Genomic DNA, 15108 nt, shown 5'->3' with positions numbered 1-15108 from the left:
ACGGGATGCATCCTCATAATTGAAGTCTTCCACAGAAGGAGTGAAATAGAGTTCGAGAGGAAGGCCTAATGTTTTCAGGCAAAGACTGACAAAAACCTTGCAATGTCGCATGTAGCTGCTTTGGTGAAAAGACTGTTCAAGTTCACAATGCAACGGAGGGGTGTTCCCCATCTCCATACAATCATCTCTTTGATAATGTAAACGTGCCAGGCGTGTTGAAAGACAAAGACAGACACAACCGCACATACCAGTTGAAGAAAGACAGCCAGCAAACACATTTGTATAGAGGTAAGCAAGCCTCAATTAGAGATGTGAGTCCCTCCGTTTCTGCGGGAGTCCACAAGTTTAATAAAAAATGAACACATATCTTTCATGTTCTAATGATTACCAATCTTTCTGATTAGCTCTGCATAGCTCCAATGGCTATGTGTGTGTGTGTGTGTGTATGTGCCCGTGTGTGTAGGGGAAGGGGTCGGTAGATGTGTTCACGCAGAGCAAGTTGCATACATCGCCAACAGCCATTCTCTCCTGCTCCTGTGCATCCAGTTCGGAAGCGAACCCACCCAATTGTTCTATATGTCTGCTACCCTGACCGCATTCACACATCATTGGCTATTAGTATGCAGCTTGTGGGCGCTGTCAATGGGATATAAGCACCATTCCCCATGTCTGCAATAGCTAGACCAGATTCTGAGGTATGATGAGCAGGGGTCCAGGCACTTCGCCTGACGAACGCCTGACAAACGCCGGGCTTAGCCCTGCCGGGCCTAGCCCTGAGGGGCCTAACTGGGCATGGCCCTGTGTAAGGTAGGGTGAGCAGGGGACCACTTGCAACTAACCTTCGGCACCAATCAGGCATGGAGAGGTCTGTGCAAATGCCCAGCCCTTTAGCAATCTCGATCTGCAAAACCTTCAACTCCTAATTCTCATGGCTCCCAGAAGCCCTAGCCCATATGCAAATGAGGCGAGTTCCTATCAGCATCCTTGTTCTGCTTGATTTTATCAAAGTGACTGCCTGATTAGTGAAAGGGTATTTATTCTCAGAGGTTTGCTTCAAAGGCGATAATGCAGTAAATAGACAACATTATTCTTTGTAAGTTGATATTGTCTCCTGGATCCTACTCCAGTAACCCTTTTTCTACCTTTACAAATGTCTTCCGTAAGTGGTGCTCAGCAGAAAATGGAGTATAATAACAGTTGACATTTTTTATTTTCTGTTCTATTTTCAAAAACCCTCCGTAGCTGTATTTAAAGCGCAAACACCCCATAAATAACTTGCAATGAGTATTCCATGTCTAAAAGGCAGAGGAGCTGTCATACAACATTAACTGACAATCAAGGAAACCTTGAGGTGAACCAAAAAATGTCCAGAACATTTATTGGTTCAATAATTCAGTTTTGAGGTGAATTAGTAAAAAGTTCCAAAGTTGCTCCAGGTGAGGCTTGAACTCACAACCTCGGCATTGCTCACTGCATGTACTGCTGTATAAGTACCGCGCGCTAACCGATTGCGCCACTGGAGCTGCTGTGTTTTGGTTTTCGACATGAAACTACACCCACAAACACACACACAAGTGTACAAAAGCACCCACAAGCTCTGGCATTGTCTTTTTAGCTGACACCAAATTATGGGTGCCTTGTAGTGCCCATATTGTGCCACTGGAGCTTACCTTTTAGCCTGATATACACTTTGCCACTGATGTTCAGCCAATGGTGCAGTCAAATGTCCCTTCTACATTTTTGTCATGCTGCAGGCAGTGCCACTGGAGCCAGCATGATGCTCTTCCTCATATTCAACACGTGTCAATTGAAACACCTCCCAATGTCATCTTGGCGATGCCTATAAACACCCCAGGACTTTGATGAATTTTTCTCAACAGCAAGTGAGGCAGTTTTCCTGCAAACGGCTGGATGTACCTCAACAAGGAACGCATTGTGGTTCTATTTTGAAGATGTTTGTGTTATTACCTGTAAAGACTTGAATGCCTAACATAATCCCTGTAGACGAGGTGGCCGAGTGGTTAAGGCGATGGACTGCTAATCTGCTGTACACGCGTGGTTTCGAATCCCACCTTTGTCGATTTTAACTTTTGAAATCTTTTTTAAACATCTGCATTGCTCTAAGCACCATTGCCATTGGCTTTCAAAGAACATACAGACAAAAGTGAAAATATGCATGTTAGTTGATTAAGAAGGACACAAACAAGGTTGTCGTGTTACTGGCAGGAATGCAATCTGCTGTGCTTGACTACCCTTTGAGCCAGAATCCGGATAGAAATTTAAAAAAGCAAAGGTAATATCCATATTGTCTCTCTGCTGCCATGTACATGTTTTTTTCAACTTTCACGCATCACATCTCCTCATTAGTCACCCTAAAATTGCACGGAATACGCACAAATTAGCTGCTCCTCAAAAAATCGGCCAGAAAAAAACAGGTCAAATCACAATCATATACATACATTCTCACACACCCTTCAAATATGTCTACCCAGTAAACATCATGTTGTGTGCTCGTTGTGTTGCTGTTATGCGTCGTAACCTGAGGGGCTCTGTAGCTCAGTGGCAGAGCACTGGTCTTGTAAACCAGGGGTCGTGAGTTCGATCCTCATCAGGGCCTCCAAATGGTAATTTTCTTGAACATTGTTGAATAGGAACTGATATTGCACATTGTACCTGTGCAACCTTTTACCAATGGATTCGGGCCTATAACAAAGCCACAAGCGCAAGGTGTCTGAATAGTCTGTGGGGAAGGTCGGCTTTCTGGACCTAATTTCTTCAAGAAAAAGACCTTGATAATTTTGTGATGACAGATGCAGATGATCACGGTGAAGCCCTTACTCTATTGAACAGTACAGCGGTTCTGGGTTGCACGCCTTTCTCTATTTTCAGGGACGTTGATGTGGCAAAATTTAATTGGAAAAGGGTTATTGCCATCACTCACTATTTAAATTCAATGACATCACAGGAAGCAGCAGCATCTGAACTTTGATCTTGGCTGGAAACGTTGAATGATGCCAAACACTGGGAAACTGGAGCTTGCGTTATGCTGGTTTTACTACTAATGGTGTGCCATACGGAAGCTCAAGCACCTTCCTCTGGATTAGTGTTGTGAACCCTCCAGGAGCTCTAGTTATATTTTTCTGAACTTCAACTTGATGTGTTTATCTATCAATGGCCGGGTAAGGAAGAACGAGTCAACGATCTTGTTTCTATTATGACAAACATGATCTATTTTTCACTGACTTTGCACCACCATTGTTTTATCTCTTCTTTAAGCATGGGATTCGAGCACCGTTCCCAAACAGACGAGGTGGCCGAGTGGTTAAGGCGATGGACTGCTAATCCATTGTGCTCTGCACGCGTGGGTTCGAATCCCACCTTCGTCGTATTTTTTCTTTATAGTCTGCATTTAAACATAGACCAAAGTCTTTCAACCTCCCTGTGAAAGACAGGAATGAGTACAGATATGGAAATAGAGATGTAAAAATAAGTTCATTGGTGCAGGCGGAGAATGAAATTAGTCAAAGACTTTCCTCGTAGGTTTCCATTCTTTACTATTATAGGAGCCAAAATCAGCGCAGTTAGTAAACTCCCAAGCTTACATCCCAAATTCTTTTTTCTTTTAGTTGTCTGCCTTTTACATGTTCCTTTTGCCATCATTCTGACCTGCTATCTAAACTCATGAACCTGTTCAGCATCCTACTCAATACATACATACCCGTAAAAGTACATACTCAAACGCATACCGACAATGTATCACCAACATAAGCACACACGCTTTCGCAAATCAGATGTATGATGACGTACTGAACACATGCAGAGATATACAGCCATTTTTACACAACCAGAAATTCATATACCTGGAGATCTACCTAGGTAAAAACCATGGTTTCTTTGCACTTTCTGTTGTTGGCTGTGAGCAAGCAGCAGGTGGCCTTGTAGCTCAGTGGCAGAGCACTGGTCTCGTAAACCAGGGGTCATGAGTTCAAACCTCATCAGGGCCTCGGGCGGATTATTTTCAAAAAGCACGGGGAAGAGAAGCCAGAGTTGCACCATCTACAGAGAACCTTTTATGACGGGATGCATCCTCATAATTGAAGTCTTCCACAGAAGGAGTGAAATAGAGTTCGAGAGGAAGGCCTAATGTTTTCAGGCAAAGACTGACAAAAACCTTGCAATGTCGCATGTAGCTGCTTTGGTGAAAAGACTGTTCAAGTTCACAATGCAACGGAGGGGTGTTCCCCATCTCCATACAATCATCTCTTTGATAATGTAAACGTGCCAGGCGTGTTGAAAGACAAAGACAGACACAACCGCACATACCAGTTGAAGAAAGACAGCCAGCAAACACATTTGTATAGAGGTAAGCAAGCCTCAATTAGAGATGTGAGTCCCTCCGTTTCTGCGGGAGTCCACAAGTTTAATAAAAAATGAACACATATCTTTCATGTTCTAATGATTACCAATCTTTCTGATTAGCTCTGCATAGCTCCAATGGCTATGTGTGTGTGTGTGTGTGTATGTGCCCGTGTGTGTAGGGGAAGGGGTCGGTAGATGTGTTCACGCAGAGCAAGTTGCATACATCGCCAACAGCCATTCTCTCCTGCTCCTGTGCATCCAGTTCGGAAGCGAACCCACCCAATTGTTCTATATGTCTGCTACCCTGACCGCATTCACACATCATTGGCTATTAGTATGCAGCTTGTGGGCGCTGTCAATGGGATATAAGCACCATTCCCCATGTCTGCAATAGCTAGACCAGATTCTGAGGTATGATGAGCAGGGGTCCAGGCACTTCGCCTGACGAACGCCTGACAAACGCCGGGCTTAGCCCTGCCGGGCCTAGCCCTGAGGGGCCTAACTGGGCATGGCCCTGTGTAAGGTAGGGTGAGCAGGGGACCACTTGCAACTAACCTTCGGCACCAATCAGGCATGGAGAGGTCTGTGCAAATGCCCAGCCCTTTAGCAATCTCGATCTGCAAAACCTTCAACTCCTAATTCTCATGGCTCCCAGAAGCCCTAGCCCATATGCAAATGAGGCGAGTTCCTATCAGCATCCTTGTTCTGCTTGATTTTATCAAAGTGACTGCCTGATTAGTGAAAGGGTATTTATTCTCAGAGGTTTGCTTCAAAGGCGATAATGCAGTAAATAGACAACATTATTCTTTGTAAGTTGATATTGTCTCCTGGATCCTACTCCAGTAACCCTTTTTCTACCTTTACAAATGTCTTCCGTAAGTGGTGCTCAGCAGAAAATGGAGTATAATAACAGTTGACATTTTTTATTTTCTGTTCTATTTTCAAAAACCCTCCGTAGCTGTATTTAAAGCGCAAACACCCCATAAATAACTTGCAATGAGTATTCCATGTCTAAAAGGCAGAGGAGCTGTCATACAACATTAACTGACAATCAAGGAAACCTTGAGGTGAACCAAAAAATGTCCAGAACATTTATTGGTTCAATAATTCAGTTTTGAGGTGAATTAGTAAAAAGTTCCAAAGTTGCTCCAGGTGAGGCTTGAACTCACAACCTCGGCATTGCTCACTGCATGTACTGCTGTATAAGTACCGCGCGCTAACCGATTGCGCCACTGGAGCTGCTGTGTTTTGGTTTTCGACATGAAACTACACCCACAAACACACACACAAGTGTACAAAAGCACCCACAAGCTCTGGCATTGTCTTTTTAGCTGACACCAAATTATGGGTGCCTTGTAGTGCCCATATTGTGCCACTGGAGCTTACCTTTTAGCCTGATATACACTTTGCCACTGATGTTCAGCCAATGGTGCAGTCAAATGTCCCTTCTACATTTTTGTCATGCTGCAGGCAGTGCCACTGGAGCCAGCATGATGCTCTTCCTCATATTCAACACGTGTCAATTGAAACACCTCCCAATGTCATCTTGGCGATGCCTATAAACACCCCAGGACTTTGATGAATTTTTCTCAACAGCAAGTGAGGCAGTTTTCCTGCAAACGGCTGGATGTACCTCAACAAGGAACGCATTGTGGTTCTATTTTGAAGATGTTTGTGTTATTACCTGTAAAGACTTGAATGCCTAACATAATCCCTGTAGACGAGGTGGCCGAGTGGTTAAGGCGATGGACTGCTAATCTGCTGTACACGCGTGGTTTCGAATCCCACCTTTGTCGATTTTAACTTTTGAAATCTTTTTTAAACATCTGCATTGCTCTAAGCACCATTGCCATTGGCTTTCAAAGAACATACAGACAAAAGTGAAAATATGCATGTTAGTTGATTAAGAAGGACACAAACAAGGTTGTCGTGTTACTGGCAGGAATGCAATCTGCTGTGCTTGACTACCCTTTGAGCCAGAATCCGGATAGAAATTTAAAAAAGCAAAGGTAATATCCATATTGTCTCTCTGCTGCCATGTACATGTTTTTTTCAACTTTCACGCATCACATCTCCTCATTAGTCACCCTAAAATTGCACGGAATACGCACAAATTAGCTGCTCCTCAAAAAATCGGCCAGAAAAAAACAGGTCAAATCACAATCATATACATACATTCTCACACACCCTTCAAATATGTCTACCCAGTAAACATCATGTTGTGTGCTCGTTGTGTTGCTGTTATGCGTCGTAACCTGAGGGGCTCTGTAGCTCAGTGGCAGAGCACTGGTCTTGTAAACCAGGGGTCGTGAGTTCGATCCTCATCAGGGCCTCCAAATGGTAATTTTCTTGAACATTGTTGAATAGGAACTGATATTGCACATTGTACCTGTGCAACCTTTTACCAATGGATTCGGGCCTATAACAAAGCCACAAGCGCAAGGTGTCTGAATAGTCTGTGGGGAAGGTCGGCTTTCTGGACCTAATTTCTTCAAGAAAAAGACCTTGATAATTTTGTGATGACAGATGCAGATGATCACGGTGAAGCCCTTACTCTATTGAACAGTACAGCGGTTCTGGGTTGCACGCCTTTCTCTATTTTCAGGGACGTTGATGTGGCAAAATTTAATTGGAAAAGGGTTATTGCCATCACTCACTATTTAAATTCAATGACATCACAGGAAGCAGCAGCATCTGAACTTTGATCTTGGCTGGAAACGTTGAATGATGCCAAACACTGGGAAACTGGAGCTTGCGTTATGCTGGTTTTACTACTAATGGTGTGCCATACGGAAGCTCAAGCACCTTCCTCTGGATTAGTGTTGTGAACCCTCCAGGAGCTCTAGTTATATTTTTCTGAACTTCAACTTGATGTGTTTATCTATCAATGGCCGGGTAAGGAAGAACGAGTCAACGATCTTGTTTCTATTATGACAAACATGATCTATTTTTCACTGACTTTGCACCACCATTGTTTTATCTCTTCTTTAAGCATGGGATTCGAGCACCGTTCCCAAACAGACGAGGTGGCCGAGTGGTTAAGGCGATGGACTGCTAATCCATTGTGCTCTGCACGCGTGGGTTCGAATCCCACCTTCGTCGTATTTTTTCTTTATAGTCTGCATTTAAACATAGACCAAAGTCTTTCAACCTCCCTGTGAAAGACAGGAATGAGTACAGATATGGAAATAGAGATGTAAAAATAAGTTCATTGGTGCAGGCGGAGAATGAAATTAGTCAAAGACTTTCCTCGTAGGTTTCCATTCTTTACTATTATAGGAGCCAAAATCAGCGCAGTTAGTAAACTCCCAAGCTTACATCCCAAATTCTTTTTTCTTTTAGTTGTCTGCCTTTTACATGTTCCTTTTGCCATCATTCTGACCTGCTATCTAAACTCATGAACCTGTTCAGCATCCTACTCAATACATACATACCCGTAAAAGTACATACTCAAACGCATACCGACAATGTATCACCAACATAAGCACACACGCTTTCGCAAATCAGATGTATGATGACGTACTGAACACATGCAGAGATATACAGCCATTTTTACACAACCAGAAATTCATATACCTGGAGATCTACCTAGGTAAAAACCATGGTTTCTTTGCACTTTCTGTTGTTGGCTGTGAGCAAGCAGCAGGTGGCCTTGTAGCTCAGTGGCAGAGCACTGGTCTCGTAAACCAGGGGTCATGAGTTCAAACCTCATCAGGGCCTCGGGCGGATTATTTTCAAAAAGCACGGGGAAGAGAAGCCAGAGTTGCACCATCTACAGAGAACCTTTTATGACGGGATGCATCCTCATAATTGAAGTCTTCCACAGAAGGAGTGAAATAGAGTTCGAGAGGAAGGCCTAATGTTTTCAGGCAAAGACTGACAAAAACCTTGCAATGTCGCATGTAGCTGCTTTGGTGAAAAGACTGTTCAAGTTCACAATGCAACGGAGGGGTGTTCCCCATCTCCATACAATCATCTCTTTGATAATGTAAACGTGCCAGGCGTGTTGAAAGACAAAGACAGACACAACCGCACATACCAGTTGAAGAAAGACAGCCAGCAAACACATTTGTATAGAGGTAAGCAAGCCTCAATTAGAGATGTGAGTCCCTCCGTTTCTGCGGGAGTCCACAAGTTTAATAAAAAATGAACACATATCTTTCATGTTCTAATGATTACCAATCTTTCTGATTAGCTCTGCATAGCTCCAATGGCTATGTGTGTGTGTGTGTGTGTATGTGCCCGTGTGTGTAGGGGAAGGGGTCGGTAGATGTGTTCACGCAGAGCAAGTTGCATACATCGCCAACAGCCATTCTCTCCTGCTCCTGTGCATCCAGTTCGGAAGCGAACCCACCCAATTGTTCTATATGTCTGCTACCCTGACCGCATTCACACATCATTGGCTATTAGTATGCAGCTTGTGGGCGCTGTCAATGGGATATAAGCACCATTCCCCATGTCTGCAATAGCTAGACCAGATTCTGAGGTATGATGAGCAGGGGTCCAGGCACTTCGCCTGACGAACGCCTGACAAACGCCGGGCTTAGCCCTGCCGGGCCTAGCCCTGAGGGGCCTAACTGGGCATGGCCCTGTGTAAGGTAGGGTGAGCAGGGGACCACTTGCAACTAACCTTCGGCACCAATCAGGCATGGAGAGGTCTGTGCAAATGCCCAGCCCTTTAGCAATCTCGATCTGCAAAACCTTCAACTCCTAATTCTCATGGCTCCCAGAAGCCCTAGCCCATATGCAAATGAGGCGAGTTCCTATCAGCATCCTTGTTCTGCTTGATTTTATCAAAGTGACTGCCTGATTAGTGAAAGGGTATTTATTCTCAGAGGTTTGCTTCAAAGGCGATAATGCAGTAAATAGACAACATTATTCTTTGTAAGTTGATATTGTCTCCTGGATCCTACTCCAGTAACCCTTTTTCTACCTTTACAAATGTCTTCCGTAAGTGGTGCTCAGCAGAAAATGGAGTATAATAACAGTTGACATTTTTTATTTTCTGTTCTATTTTCAAAAACCCTCCGTAGCTGTATTTAAAGCGCAAACACCCCATAAATAACTTGCAATGAGTATTCCATGTCTAAAAGGCAGAGGAGCTGTCATACAACATTAACTGACAATCAAGGAAACCTTGAGGTGAACCAAAAAATGTCCAGAACATTTATTGGTTCAATAATTCAGTTTTGAGGTGAATTAGTAAAAAGTTCCAAAGTTGCTCCAGGTGAGGCTTGAACTCACAACCTCGGCATTGCTCACTGCATGTACTGCTGTATAAGTACCGCGCGCTAACCGATTGCGCCACTGGAGCTGCTGTGTTTTGGTTTTCGACATGAAACTACACCCACAAACACACACACAAGTGTACAAAAGCACCCACAAGCTCTGGCATTGTCTTTTTAGCTGACACCAAATTATGGGTGCCTTGTAGTGCCCATATTGTGCCACTGGAGCTTACCTTTTAGCCTGATATACACTTTGCCACTGATGTTCAGCCAATGGTGCAGTCAAATGTCCCTTCTACATTTTTGTCATGCTGCAGGCAGTGCCACTGGAGCCAGCATGATGCTCTTCCTCATATTCAACACGTGTCAATTGAAACACCTCCCAATGTCATCTTGGCGATGCCTATAAACACCCCAGGACTTTGATGAATTTTTCTCAACAGCAAGTGAGGCAGTTTTCCTGCAAACGGCTGGATGTACCTCAACAAGGAACGCATTGTGGTTCTATTTTGAAGATGTTTGTGTTATTACCTGTAAAGACTTGAATGCCTAACATAATCCCTGTAGACGAGGTGGCCGAGTGGTTAAGGCGATGGACTGCTAATCTGCTGTACACGCGTGGTTTCGAATCCCACCTTTGTCGATTTTAACTTTTGAAATCTTTTTTAAACATCTGCATTGCTCTAAGCACCATTGCCATTGGCTTTCAAAGAACATACAGACAAAAGTGAAAATATGCATGTTAGTTGATTAAGAAGGACACAAACAAGGTTGTCGTGTTACTGGCAGGAATGCAATCTGCTGTGCTTGACTACCCTTTGAGCCAGAATCCGGATAGAAATTTAAAAAAGCAAAGGTAATATCCATATTGTCTCTCTGCTGCCATGTACATGTTTTTTTCAACTTTCACGCATCACATCTCCTCATTAGTCACCCTAAAATTGCACGGAATACGCACAAATTAGCTGCTCCTCAAAAAATCGGCCAGAAAAAAACAGGTCAAATCACAATCATATACATACATTCTCACACACCCTTCAAATATGTCTACCCAGTAAACATCATGTTGTGTGCTCGTTGTGTTGCTGTTATGCTTCGTAACCTGAGGGGCTCTGTAGCTCAGTGGCAGAGCACTGGTCTTGTAAACCAGGGGTCGTGAGTTCGATCCTCATCAGGGCCTCCAAATGGTAATTTTCTTGAACATTGTTGAATAGGAACTGATATTGCACATTGTACCTGTGCAACCTTTTACCAATGGATTCGGGCCTATAACAAAGCCACAAGCGCAAGGTGTCTGAATAGTCTGTGGGGAAGGTCGGCTTTCTGGACCTAATTTCTTCAAGAAAAAGACCTTGATAATTTTGTGATGACAGATGCAGATGATCACGGTGAAGCCCTTACTCTATTGAACAGTACAGCGGTTCTGGGTTGCACGCCTTTCTCTATTTTCAGGGACGTTGATGTGGCAAAATTTAATTGGAAAAGGGTTATTGCCATCACTCACTATTTAAATTCAATGACATCACAGGAAGCAGCAGCATCTGAACTTTGATCTTGGCTGGAAACGTTGAATGATGCCAAACACTGGGAAACTGGAGCTTGCGTTATGCTGGTTTTACTACTAATGGTGTGCCATACGGAAGCTCAAGCACCTTCCTCTGGATTAGTGTTGTGAACCCTCCAGGAGCTCTAGTTATATTTTTCTGAACTTCAACTTGATGTGTTTATCTATCAATGGCCGGGTAAGGAAGAACGAGTCAACGATCTTGTTTCTATTATGACAAACATGATCTATTTTTCACTGACTTTGCACCACCATTGTTTTATCTCTTCTTTAAGCATGGGATTCGAGCACCGTTCCCAAACAGACGAGGTGGCCGAGTGGTTAAGGCGATGGACTGCTAATCCATTGTGCTCTGCACGCGTGGGTTCGAATCCCACCTTCGTCGTATTTTTTCTTTATAGTCTGCATTTAAACATAGACCAAAGTCTTTCAACCTCCCTGTGAAAGACAGGAATGAGTACAGATATGGAAATAGAGATGTAAAAATAAGTTCATTGGTGCAGGCGGAGAATGAAATTAGTCAAAGACTTTCCTCGTAGGTTTCCATTCTTTACTATTATAGGAGCCAAAATCAGCGCAGTTAGTAAACTCCCAAGCTTACATCCCAAATTCTTTTTTCTTTTAGTTGTCTGCCTTTTACATGTTCCTTTTGCCATCATTCTGACCTGCTATCTAAACTCATGAACCTGTTCAGCATCCTACTCAATACATACATACCCGTAAAAGTACATACTCAAACGCATACCGACAATGTATCACCAACATAAGCACACACGCTTTCGCAAATCAGATGTATGATGACGTACTGAACACATGCAGAGATATACAGCCATTTTTACACAACCAGAAATTCATATACCTGGAGATCTACCTAGGTAAAAACCATGGTTTCTTTGCACTTTCTGTTGTTGGCTGTGAGCAAGCAGCAGGTGGCCTTGTAGCTCAGTGGCAGAGCACTGGTCTCGTAAACCAGGGGTCATGAGTTCAAACCTCATCAGGGCCTCGGGCGGATTATTTTCAAAAAGCACGGGGAAGAGAAGCCAGAGTTGCACCATCTACAGAGAACCTTTTATGACGGGATGCATCCTCATAATTGAAGTCTTCCACAGAAGGAGTGAAATAGAGTTCGAGAGGAAGGCCTAATGTTTTCAGGCAAAGACTGACAAAAACCTTGCAATGTCGCATGTAGCTGCTTTGGTGAAAAGACTGTTCAAGTTCACAATGCAACGGAGGGGTGTTCCCCATCTCCATACAATCATCTCTTTGATAATGTAAACGTGCCAGGCGTGTTGAAAGACAAAGACAGACACAACCGCACATACCAGTTGAAGAAAGACAGCCAGCAAACACATTTGTATAGAGGTAAGCAAGCCTCAATTAGAGATGTGAGTCCCTCCGTTTCTGCGGGAGTCCACAAGTTTAATAAAAAATGAACACATATCTTTCATGTTCTAATGATTACCAATCTTTCTGATTAGCTCTGCATAGCTCCAATGGCTATGTGTGTGTGTGTGTGTGTATGTGCCCGTGTGTGTAGGGGAAGGGGTCGGTAGATGTGTTCACGCAGAGCAAGTTGCATACATCGCCAACAGCCATTCTCTCCTGCTCCTGTGCATCCAGTTCGGAAGCGAACCCACCCAATTGTTCTATATGTCTGCTACCCTGACCGCATTCACACATCATTGGCTATTAGTATGCAGCTTGTGGGCGCTGTCAATGGGATATAAGCACCATTCCCCATGTCTGCAATAGCTAGACCAGATTCTGAGGTATGATGAGCAGGGGTCCAGGCACTTCGCCTGACGAACGCCGGGCTTAGCCCTGCCGGGCCTAGCCCTGAGGGGCCTAACTGGGCATGGCCCTGTGTAAGGTAGGGTGAGCAGGGGACCACTTGCAACTAACCTTCGGCACCAATCAGGCATGGAGAGGTCTGTGCAAATGCCCAGCCCTTTAGCAATCTCGATCTGCAAAACCTTCAACTCCTAATTCTCATGGCTCCCAGAAGCCCTAGCCCATATGCAAATGAGGCGAGTTCCTATCAGCATCCTTGTTCTGCTTGATTTTATCAAAGTGACTGCCTGATTAGTGAAAGGGTATTTATTCTCAGAGGTTTGCTTCAAAGGCGATAATGCAGTAAATAGACAACATTATTCTTTGTAAGTTGATATTGTCTCCTGGATCCTACTCCAGTAACCCTTTTTCTACCTTTACAAATGTCTTCCGTAAGTGGTGCTCAGCAGAAAATGGAGTATAATAACAGTTGACATTTTTTATTTTCTGTTCTATTTTCAAAAACCCTCCGTAGCTGTATTTAAAGCGCAAACACCCCATAAATAACTTGCAATGAGTATTCCATGTCTAAAAGGCAGAGGAGCTGTCATACAACATTAACTGACAATCAAGGAAACCTTGAGGTGAACCAAAAAATGTCCAGAACATTTATTGGTTCAATAATTCAGTTTTGAGGTGAATTAGTAAAAAGTTCCAAAGTTGCTCCAGGTGAGGCTTGAACTCACAACCTCGGCATTGCTCACTGCATGTACTGCTGTATAAGTACCGCGCGCTAACCGATTGCGCCACTGGAGCTGCTGTGTTTTGGTTTTCGACATGAAACTACACCCACAAACACACACACAAGTGTACAAAAGCACCCACAAGCTCTGGCATTGTCTTTTTAGCTGACACCAAATTATGGGTGCCTTGTAGTGCCCATATTGTGCCACTGGAGCTTACCTTTTAGCCTGATATACACTTTGCCACTGATGTTCAGCCAATGGTGCAGTCAAATGTCCCTTCTACATTTTTGTCATGCTGCAGGCAGTGCCACTGGAGCCAGCATGATGCTCTTCCTCATATTCAACACGTGTCAATTGAAACACCTCCCAATGTCATCTTGGCGATGCCTATAAACACCCCAGGACTTTGATGAATTTTTCTCAACAGCAAGTGAGGCAGTTTTCCTGCAAACGGCTGGATGTACCTCAACAAGGAACGCATTGTGGTTCTATTTTGAAGATGTTTGTGTTATTACCTGTAAAGACTTGAATGCCTAACATAATCCCTGTAGACGAGGTGGCCGAGTGGTTAAGGCGATGGACTGCTAATCTGCTGTACACGCGTGGTTTCGAATCCCACCTTTGTCGATTTTAACTTTTGAAATCTTTTTTAAACATCTGCATTGCTCTAAGCACCATTGCCATTGGCTTTCAAAGAACATACAGACAAAAGTGAAAATATGCATGTTAGTTGATTAAGAAGGACACAAACAAGGTTGTCGTGTTACTGGCAGGAATGCAATCTGCTGTGCTTGACTACCCTTTGAGCCAGAATCCGGATAGAAATTTAAAAAAGCAAAGGTAATATCCATATTGTCTCTCTGCTGCCATGTACATGTTTTTTTCAACTTTCACGCATCACATCTCCTCATTAGTCACCCTAAAATTGCACGGAATACGCACAAATTAGCTGCTCCTCAAAAAATCGGCCAGAAAAAAACAGGTCAAATCACAATCATATACATACATTCTCACACACCCTTCAAATATGTCTACCCAGTAAACATCATGTTGTGTGCTCGTTGTGTTGCTGTTATGCGTCGTAACCTGAGGGGCTCTGTAGCTCAGTGGCAGAGCACTGGTCTTGTAAACCAGGGGTCGTGAGTTCGATCCTCATCAGGGCCTCCAAATGGTAATTTTCTTGAACATTGTTGAATAGGAACTGATATTGCACATTGTACCTGTGCAACCTTTTACCAATGGATTCGGGCCTATAACAAAGCCACAAGCGCAAGGTGTCTGAATAGTCTGTGGGGAAGGTCGGCTTTCTGGACCTAATTTCTTCAAGAAAAAGACCTTGATAATTTTGTGATGACAGATGCAGATGATCACGGTGAAGCCCTTACTCTATTGAACAGTACAGCGGTTCTGGGTTGCACGCCTTTCTCTATTTTCAGGGACG

The 15108-nt window shown here is 43.7% G+C and overlaps 14 non-coding genes across 14 annotated transcripts; 10 read left to right on the top strand and 4 right to left on the bottom strand.

Annotated features, from left to right (window-relative positions):
- Positions 1 to 1428: 1428 nt before the first annotated feature.
- Positions 1429 to 1523, bottom strand: TRNAI-UAU (transfer RNA isoleucine (anticodon UAU)). The gene is made up of 2 exons: positions 1486 to 1523; positions 1429 to 1464 (listed from the first exon to the last, which is right to left on the bottom strand). It is a non-coding gene; the product is annotated as a tRNA-Ile (tRNA).
- Positions 1524 to 2545: 1022 nt separating this feature from the next.
- On the top strand, positions 2546 to 2617 carry TRNAT-UGU (transfer RNA threonine (anticodon UGU)). The gene has a single exon. It is a non-coding gene; the product is annotated as a tRNA-Thr (tRNA).
- Positions 2618 to 3304: 687 nt separating this feature from the next.
- TRNAS-GCU (transfer RNA serine (anticodon GCU)) lies at positions 3305 to 3386 on the top strand. The gene has a single exon. It is a non-coding gene; the product is annotated as a tRNA-Ser (tRNA).
- Positions 3387 to 3932: 546 nt separating this feature from the next.
- On the top strand, positions 3933 to 4004 carry TRNAT-CGU (transfer RNA threonine (anticodon CGU)). Its single transcript has one exon. It is a non-coding gene; the product is annotated as a tRNA-Thr (tRNA).
- Positions 4005 to 5503: 1499 nt separating this feature from the next.
- TRNAI-UAU (transfer RNA isoleucine (anticodon UAU)) lies at positions 5504 to 5598 on the bottom strand. The gene is made up of 2 exons: positions 5561 to 5598; positions 5504 to 5539 (listed from the first exon to the last, which is right to left on the bottom strand). It is a non-coding gene; the product is annotated as a tRNA-Ile (tRNA).
- Positions 5599 to 6620: 1022 nt separating this feature from the next.
- On the top strand, positions 6621 to 6692 carry TRNAT-UGU (transfer RNA threonine (anticodon UGU)). The gene has a single exon. It is a non-coding gene; the product is annotated as a tRNA-Thr (tRNA).
- Positions 6693 to 7379: 687 nt separating this feature from the next.
- Positions 7380 to 7461, top strand: TRNAS-GCU (transfer RNA serine (anticodon GCU)). Its single transcript has one exon. It is a non-coding gene; the product is annotated as a tRNA-Ser (tRNA).
- Positions 7462 to 8007: 546 nt separating this feature from the next.
- On the top strand, positions 8008 to 8079 carry TRNAT-CGU (transfer RNA threonine (anticodon CGU)). Its single transcript has one exon. It is a non-coding gene; the product is annotated as a tRNA-Thr (tRNA).
- A 1499-nt stretch (positions 8080 to 9578) lies between these two features.
- Positions 9579 to 9673, bottom strand: TRNAI-UAU (transfer RNA isoleucine (anticodon UAU)). The gene is made up of 2 exons: positions 9636 to 9673; positions 9579 to 9614 (listed from the first exon to the last, which is right to left on the bottom strand). It is a non-coding gene; the product is annotated as a tRNA-Ile (tRNA).
- A 1022-nt stretch (positions 9674 to 10695) lies between these two features.
- On the top strand, positions 10696 to 10767 carry TRNAT-UGU (transfer RNA threonine (anticodon UGU)). Its single transcript has one exon. It is a non-coding gene; the product is annotated as a tRNA-Thr (tRNA).
- Positions 10768 to 11454: 687 nt separating this feature from the next.
- On the top strand, positions 11455 to 11536 carry TRNAS-GCU (transfer RNA serine (anticodon GCU)). Its single transcript has one exon. It is a non-coding gene; the product is annotated as a tRNA-Ser (tRNA).
- Positions 11537 to 12082: 546 nt separating this feature from the next.
- On the top strand, positions 12083 to 12154 carry TRNAT-CGU (transfer RNA threonine (anticodon CGU)). Its single transcript has one exon. It is a non-coding gene; the product is annotated as a tRNA-Thr (tRNA).
- A 1488-nt stretch (positions 12155 to 13642) lies between these two features.
- TRNAI-UAU (transfer RNA isoleucine (anticodon UAU)) lies at positions 13643 to 13737 on the bottom strand. The gene is made up of 2 exons: positions 13700 to 13737; positions 13643 to 13678 (listed from the first exon to the last, which is right to left on the bottom strand). It is a non-coding gene; the product is annotated as a tRNA-Ile (tRNA).
- Positions 13738 to 14759: 1022 nt separating this feature from the next.
- Positions 14760 to 14831, top strand: TRNAT-UGU (transfer RNA threonine (anticodon UGU)). The gene has a single exon. It is a non-coding gene; the product is annotated as a tRNA-Thr (tRNA).
- Positions 14832 to 15108: the final 277 nt, after the last annotated feature.

This window comes from Ambystoma mexicanum, chromosome 13 (genome assembly GCF_040938575.1).
Source record: "Ambystoma mexicanum isolate Mex_15411 chromosome 13, UKY_AmexF1_1, whole genome shotgun sequence".
NCBI lineage: Eukaryota > Metazoa > Chordata > Amphibia > Caudata > Ambystomatidae > Ambystoma > Ambystoma mexicanum.
The sequence above is the reverse complement of the archived record's forward strand: the minus strand, read 5'-3'. Positions and strand labels throughout refer to the sequence as shown.